The sequence below is a fragment of the Pteronotus mesoamericanus genome, unplaced genomic scaffold (assembly GCF_021234165.1).
Source record: "Pteronotus mesoamericanus isolate MK-2021 breed Mesoamerican mustached bat unplaced genomic scaffold, CSHL_Meso_final contig_26, whole genome shotgun sequence".
Lineage (NCBI taxonomy): Eukaryota > Metazoa > Chordata > Mammalia > Chiroptera > Mormoopidae > Pteronotus > Pteronotus mesoamericanus.
This window is the reverse complement of record NW_026555109.1, coordinates 7,330,334-7,336,519: the sequence shown is the minus strand read 5'-3', so window position 1 is coordinate 7,336,519 and position 6,186 is coordinate 7,330,334. Positions and strand designations below refer to the sequence as shown.

General features: G+C 34.1%; 1 non-coding gene across 1 annotated transcript; it reads left to right on the top strand.

The window, feature by feature from the left end:
- The first annotated feature begins 2,282 nt into the window (after positions 1-2,282).
- LOC129071231 (U6 spliceosomal RNA) lies at positions 2,283-2,391 on the top strand. Its single transcript, XR_008529231.1, has one exon. It is a non-coding gene; the product is annotated as a U6 spliceosomal RNA (small nuclear RNA).
- Positions 2,392-6,186: the final 3,795 nt, after the last annotated feature.

The following is a 6,186-nucleotide window of genomic DNA, read 5'->3' as shown; positions in this document are numbered from 1 at the left end:
TATACTATTCAACTGAAATTTGAAGTATATACATTTAACAGTTATATGTCTTTACTTTTTCTGTAAAAAAAGCCAGTGATTCCAGCTCCATTTAACAATTTATCTATCAGTTTCTTGATGATATAAAATATTTCATTTATCACTTAATAAAACTACATATATACATGGATTTGTTTCTGTCCTTTTCTTATGCAGTATTTCCCCAAGAATATATTTCCTTAATAACCGTAGCTTTATACTGTATTTCTATGAGTGCCAGAGCACTTCTTTCTCCCTTTGTTATACATTATCAAAATTCTCTTGCTTCCTTGTGCCTTTCTTGTTTAGATATCCTTCCCAAAACTTATATTAGGCAATAATCATTTTTTTCTACAAAGTATGGATTAACTTTACCCATAGTAAAATTTAGTGAAGCAAAACATATTGAATTTACTTACTTTTAAATGAGTTAACTAACAATTCTGTTTTTAAATAAAGTATTTGTAATACATATGATTGTTTTCTTACCATATTTGTTTTTTACTGTGTAAAACAATGAATGCTACTTAAACAATTCCTTACTTAATGAAAATCAAGTATTATGAAAGAGCTTTTATATTAATCCACAGTAAAATTTTAGTTAATTCAGAAAAACAATAACCTTCTACCTCTTCCTTTAAGTCAGACCACAAGAGAAAAAATGTGGCAAAAAATGTCTAAAATCATTATTTTTTCTCAGCATACCTTTCTTTTAATTCTTTTCATGTATTTAGAAAGAGAGAAGTAAAACCATAGGTACTAAAATCAAAAATTTTTTTTGTTTGTTTTTCTGCAGTATCTTTTCTCTTTGACCTTTTCCTGAGTCTCCACATCCCTTGAGTATTTAAAATGGTGGCCACCTGCTTTTGATACTGCTGGGGCTCTTGGATCTGCAATTTGGAAATGCTGGCTTATCTTCCTTCTCGAGCTCTGATTGGCAGCCTGCACCAGGACTTTCAGTTATATTACTTCATTTCCTAAATAAAAACACTCTACATTATTTTTCAACAGCCATCTGTCTTTTTATATTAGCATGGTTTCTACTCTCTTTTTTGCTAAATGATTCATGTCAATATCTTTCTTCCAAATAACAATTCTCCTGTAGAGATCCATGTTCAAAATTCTCAAAACACATTATATTGTAATTCTCCACTATCCAGTTTCTTTATCTCAAGGGTTCTCAGTTTCTGTTGATATTATCATCATTATCTTGGTCACCTCTGCTTAATATTCATGATTTCATCTCCAGTTCTCTCATACTAATTTCAAGTATCTTATAAAGAAAAACTATAATTGAATCTTCTTTTAAAATATTTTATTTATTTCTTTTTAGAAAGAGGGGAAGGGAGGGAGAAAAAGAGGGAGAACATCAATGTGTAGTTGCTTCTCATGCACCACCCCCAACCACTGGGGACCTGGCCCACAACCCAGGCATGTGCCCTTGCTGGGAATCAAACTGGTGACCCTTTGCTTCACAGTCCAGCACTCAACCCACTGAGCCACACCAGCCAGATATAATTGATTCTTTATGATATTTTTCCATCTTTTCTTTCCTATTGCAACCATCACCACCATTTTCTAGACTGATATCACTTTGCTAGAATGTTCCAATAGTTTTATGCTATTCCTCCTGAATTTAAAAATATGTCTGCCAACACAATTTCCAAAAATCATTTTGCCACTGCTCTTCTAAAGAAAAATAGTATCTCTTCAATAAATATTTATTGAATGCCTGGTTGAACTTTCACTGACTCCCCATTACCAATTACTTGTTGATAAAATGTTTCATGATGGCAATTAAAATTTTTTTATTCTGTTATAATCGTATCCTTTCAGATATCTCAGACATAGCCTCGAATTTCCTCACTGCCCTGTGACACATCCATAATTATGTCTTTGCATTCATAACTTATCATGTACACCAAAATTACTTTAGTTCCTTTCATTCAAATTCTGTAGATCTTCCATGTAGAAATACAAAATGGATTTTCCATAGAAAGTTATTTAATTTTTAAAGTTCTCTAGGCTTTTTCCTTGTTTAAAATGTCTGTACTAAATGTCTGTACTCATCGAACACATTTATTACTCATTATAGTTACGTGTCTACATATTACGTTTTCAAACAAACTACAAGCTTAAAATGTCTGAGTTATAGCTTGCCTTATTTATTTATTTATTTTTATTTACTTATGTCTCTCACAGCTTATTGCACAGTGTCTTTTAAAATTCTAGCGCAACGTGTCATAATAGAAAGAACACCGGGGGTGCTCACTTTGGAATCACATATACTAAAAAATTGGAATGATATGGAGAAGATTAGCATGGCCTCTGCACAAAGATGAAAAGCATATTCTGGAAGTGTTCCACAGTTTTCAGACAGGGTCAATATCTGACACCATCAGAAGCAGATCTAGAATAAAACACAGCAGTCTCCTACCACAGAAGTTCACACCACAAAGTCAGGAAGTCAAGACAGGTCAATTTAAGAAGCAGAAGCAAAAAAAGAAGACACTCACAAATAATGGGAAGTCAAAGAAATACCCCCATAATTGAAGGGAAAGGAGGAATCCTCAGAAAAAGAACTAAATAAAATAGAGGCATGTAAACTATCAGATACTGAGCTTAAAACAATGGTTCTAAGGAAGCTCAATGAGCTCAGCGACCTCAGAGAGAATTACAAAAAACTACAGAGAAACTAGGAGGATCTTACTGAAAACTATATCAGCATGAAAAAGGACATAGAAACTATCAGTGAGAGAAAAGAAGAAATAAAGACTACAATTTCTGAATAAAAGAACACAGTAGGAGGAATCAAAAGCAGGCTAGATGAAGCAGAGGATCAAATCAGCGATCTGGAGGATAAGGTAGAAAAAAGCTCCCAGAAAGAGCAAGAAAATGAAAAAAAGACTCAGAAAGAATGAAGAGACATTGAGGGAAATGCAGGACAATCTGAAACATAATACTATCCATATAATAGAGATAGCAGGAGAAGAGGATGAGGAAGGGATAGAGAACCTGTTTGAAAAAGTCATGATAGAAAACTTCCTAAATTGGAGGAAAAAGACACACAAGTCCAGGAAGCACAGAGGGTCCCAATCAAGAAGAACCCAATGAGGCCCACTCCAAGACACATCATAATTAAAATGGCAAATATCAAAGACAAAGAAAGAATCCTAAAAGCAGCAAGGAGGAAACAGGTAGCAACATACAAGGGGACTCCGATATGACTAGCAGCTGACTTCCCAACAGAAACACAAGCCAGAAGGGAATGGCTATAAATATTCCAAGTCATGAAAAGCACAGGTCTACAATGGTCACTACTATACCCAGCAAAGCTCTCCATTAAAATAGAAGGCAAAATAAAGAGTTTCCCAGACAAAAGAAGGCTAAAACAATACACCTCCCCCAAACCAGCATTCCAAGATGTGCTAAAGAGACTGTTTTAAGAGGAGGTAGGAAAGAGTGAGAAAGAGAAGACTGGTACAAAGGGAAAAAATGAATAAGTACCTATCAATAATAACTTTAAATGTAAATGAATTAAATGCTCCAATCAAAAAACATAGGGCAGCTGAATAGATGAGAAAACATGATCCATATGCTGCCTACACACATATGCTGCCTACACACATATGCTGCCTACAACAGACCCATCTCAGAACAAAGGACCTACACAGACTCAAAGAAAAGGGATGGAAAAAATATTCTAAGCAAATGGACAGGAACAAAAAAAAAGCAAGGGTAGCAATATTTATATCAGACAAAGTAGATTTCAAAGCAAAGGCCATAAAAAGAGACCCAGAGGGACACTTCATAATACTCACAGGAAGAATCCATCAAGAAAACATACACTTTGTAAATCTATATGTCCCCAACATAGGAGCACCCAAATATATAAGGAAAATCTTAGAGGACTTCAAGAAAGATATAGACAGAAACACACTGATAATAGGAGATTTTAAGACCCCACTGTCCTGTCAACAATGGATAGATCTTCCAAACAAAATATCAACAAGGATATTGTGGAACTGAATGACACATTAGATAAAATGGAATTAACTGAAATGTATAGAACCTTTCATCCCAAATAAGAAAAATACACATTCTTTTCAAATGTACATGGAATATTTTCGAAGACAGACCGCATGATAGCACACAAAACAAACCTCAAAAAATTCAAGAAAATTGAAATCATAACAAGCATTTTCTCAGACCACAAGGGCTTAAAACTAGAAACCACCCTTAAAGAAAAAACTCAAAAATATTCAAACTCATGGAGACTGAATAGCATGCTATTAAACAATGAATAGGTCAATAGTGAGATCAAAGGAGAAATAAAAAATTTCTGGAAACAAATGAAAATGAACATAAAACAGTCCAAAACCTATGGGATACAGCAAAGGCAGTCCTGAGAGGAAAATTCATAGCAATACAGGTCTACCTAAAATGATGGAAACATTTCAAATAAACAACCTAATCGTATGGTTTCAAGAACTAGAGAAACAGCAACAAACAAAGCTCAGAGTGAGCAAAAGGAAGGAAATAATCAAGATCTGAGCAGAATTGAATGACATAGAGGCCAAAAGAACAATTCAAAAGATCAACCAATGCAGGGGCTGGCTCTTTGAAAAGATAAAAAAAAAATCAACAAGCCTTTAAGCAGACTCAACAAGAAAAAAAGAGAAAGGAATCAAATAAATAATATCAGAAATGAAAGAGAAAAAATAACAACTGATACCAAGAAAGACAAAGGATTGTAAGGAATTACTATGAATAATAATATGCCAAGATATTTGAAAACCTCAATGAAGTAGACAAATTTCTAGAAAAATATAACCTTCTAACCCTGAATGAAGAAGAAGCAGAAAGCCTGAACAGACTGATAACAGATGGTGAAATTGAAGCGGTAATCAAAAAACTCCTGACACACAAAAGCCCTGGATCGGAAGGTTTTACAAGAGAATTTCACAAAACATTTAAGGAAGAGCTAACCCCTGTCCTTCTCAAATTTTCCTAAGAATCCAAGAAGAGGGAAACTCCAAAACTCTTTTGTGAGGCCAGTATCATCCTAATCCCAAAACCAGATCATGACACAACAAAGAGAGAAAGCTACAAGCCAATATCACTGATGAACATAGATGCTAAAATCCTCAACAAAATGTTGGCAAACCACATCCAGCAATACATTAAAAAGATCACCCACCATGATAAAGTGGGACTCATCCCAGGGGTGCAAGGATGGTTCAATATTCAGAGATCAATAAGAGTACTACATCATATAAACAAAGAAAAGACAAAAATCGCATGATCATATCAATAGATATGGAAAAAGCATGTGATAAGGTACAGCACACATTTATGATAAAAACACTCAGCAAAGTGGGAATAAAGGGAGCATACCTCAACATATTAAAGGCCATATATGAAAAACCTACAGCCAATATCATACTGAATGAGCAAAGACTAAAAGGTTTCCCACTAAGATATAGGAAAAAGACAAGGATGTCTGCTTTCACCACTTCTTGTCAACATACTATTGGAAGTCCTAGTCATAGCCATCAGACAAGAACAAGAAATAAAATGTATCTAAACTGGAAATGAAGAAGTAAAACTATCGTTTTTTGCAGATGACTTGATAGTGTACATAGAGAACCCTATATACTCCACCAATATGCAAAAGACTACTTGAACTAATAAGTGAATTTGGCAAAACAGCAGGATACAAGTCAATGTTCATTAATCAAAGACATTTTTGTACACCAACAATGAAATATCAGAAGCAGAAATCAGGGGAAAAAAATCCCCTTTCCTACAGCAACAAGAAAAATAATGTACCTTGGAATAAACTTAACCAAGTAGGTAAAAGACCTGTATTCAGAAAACTACACAACACTGAAGAAATAAATTAAGGAAGACACAAATGAATGGAAGCATATATGATGTTCATGGATTGGAAGAATTAACATCATCAAAATGACCATACTACCCAAAACAATTTATAGATTCAATGCAATCCCTATTAAAATACCAATGATGTATTTCACAGACACAGAACAAACATTCAAAAAATTTATATGGAACCATAAACGACCCCAAATAACTGCAGCAATTTTGTGAAAGATAAAGTAAGAGTGATCATAACACCTGATATCACACAATATTACAAGGCCA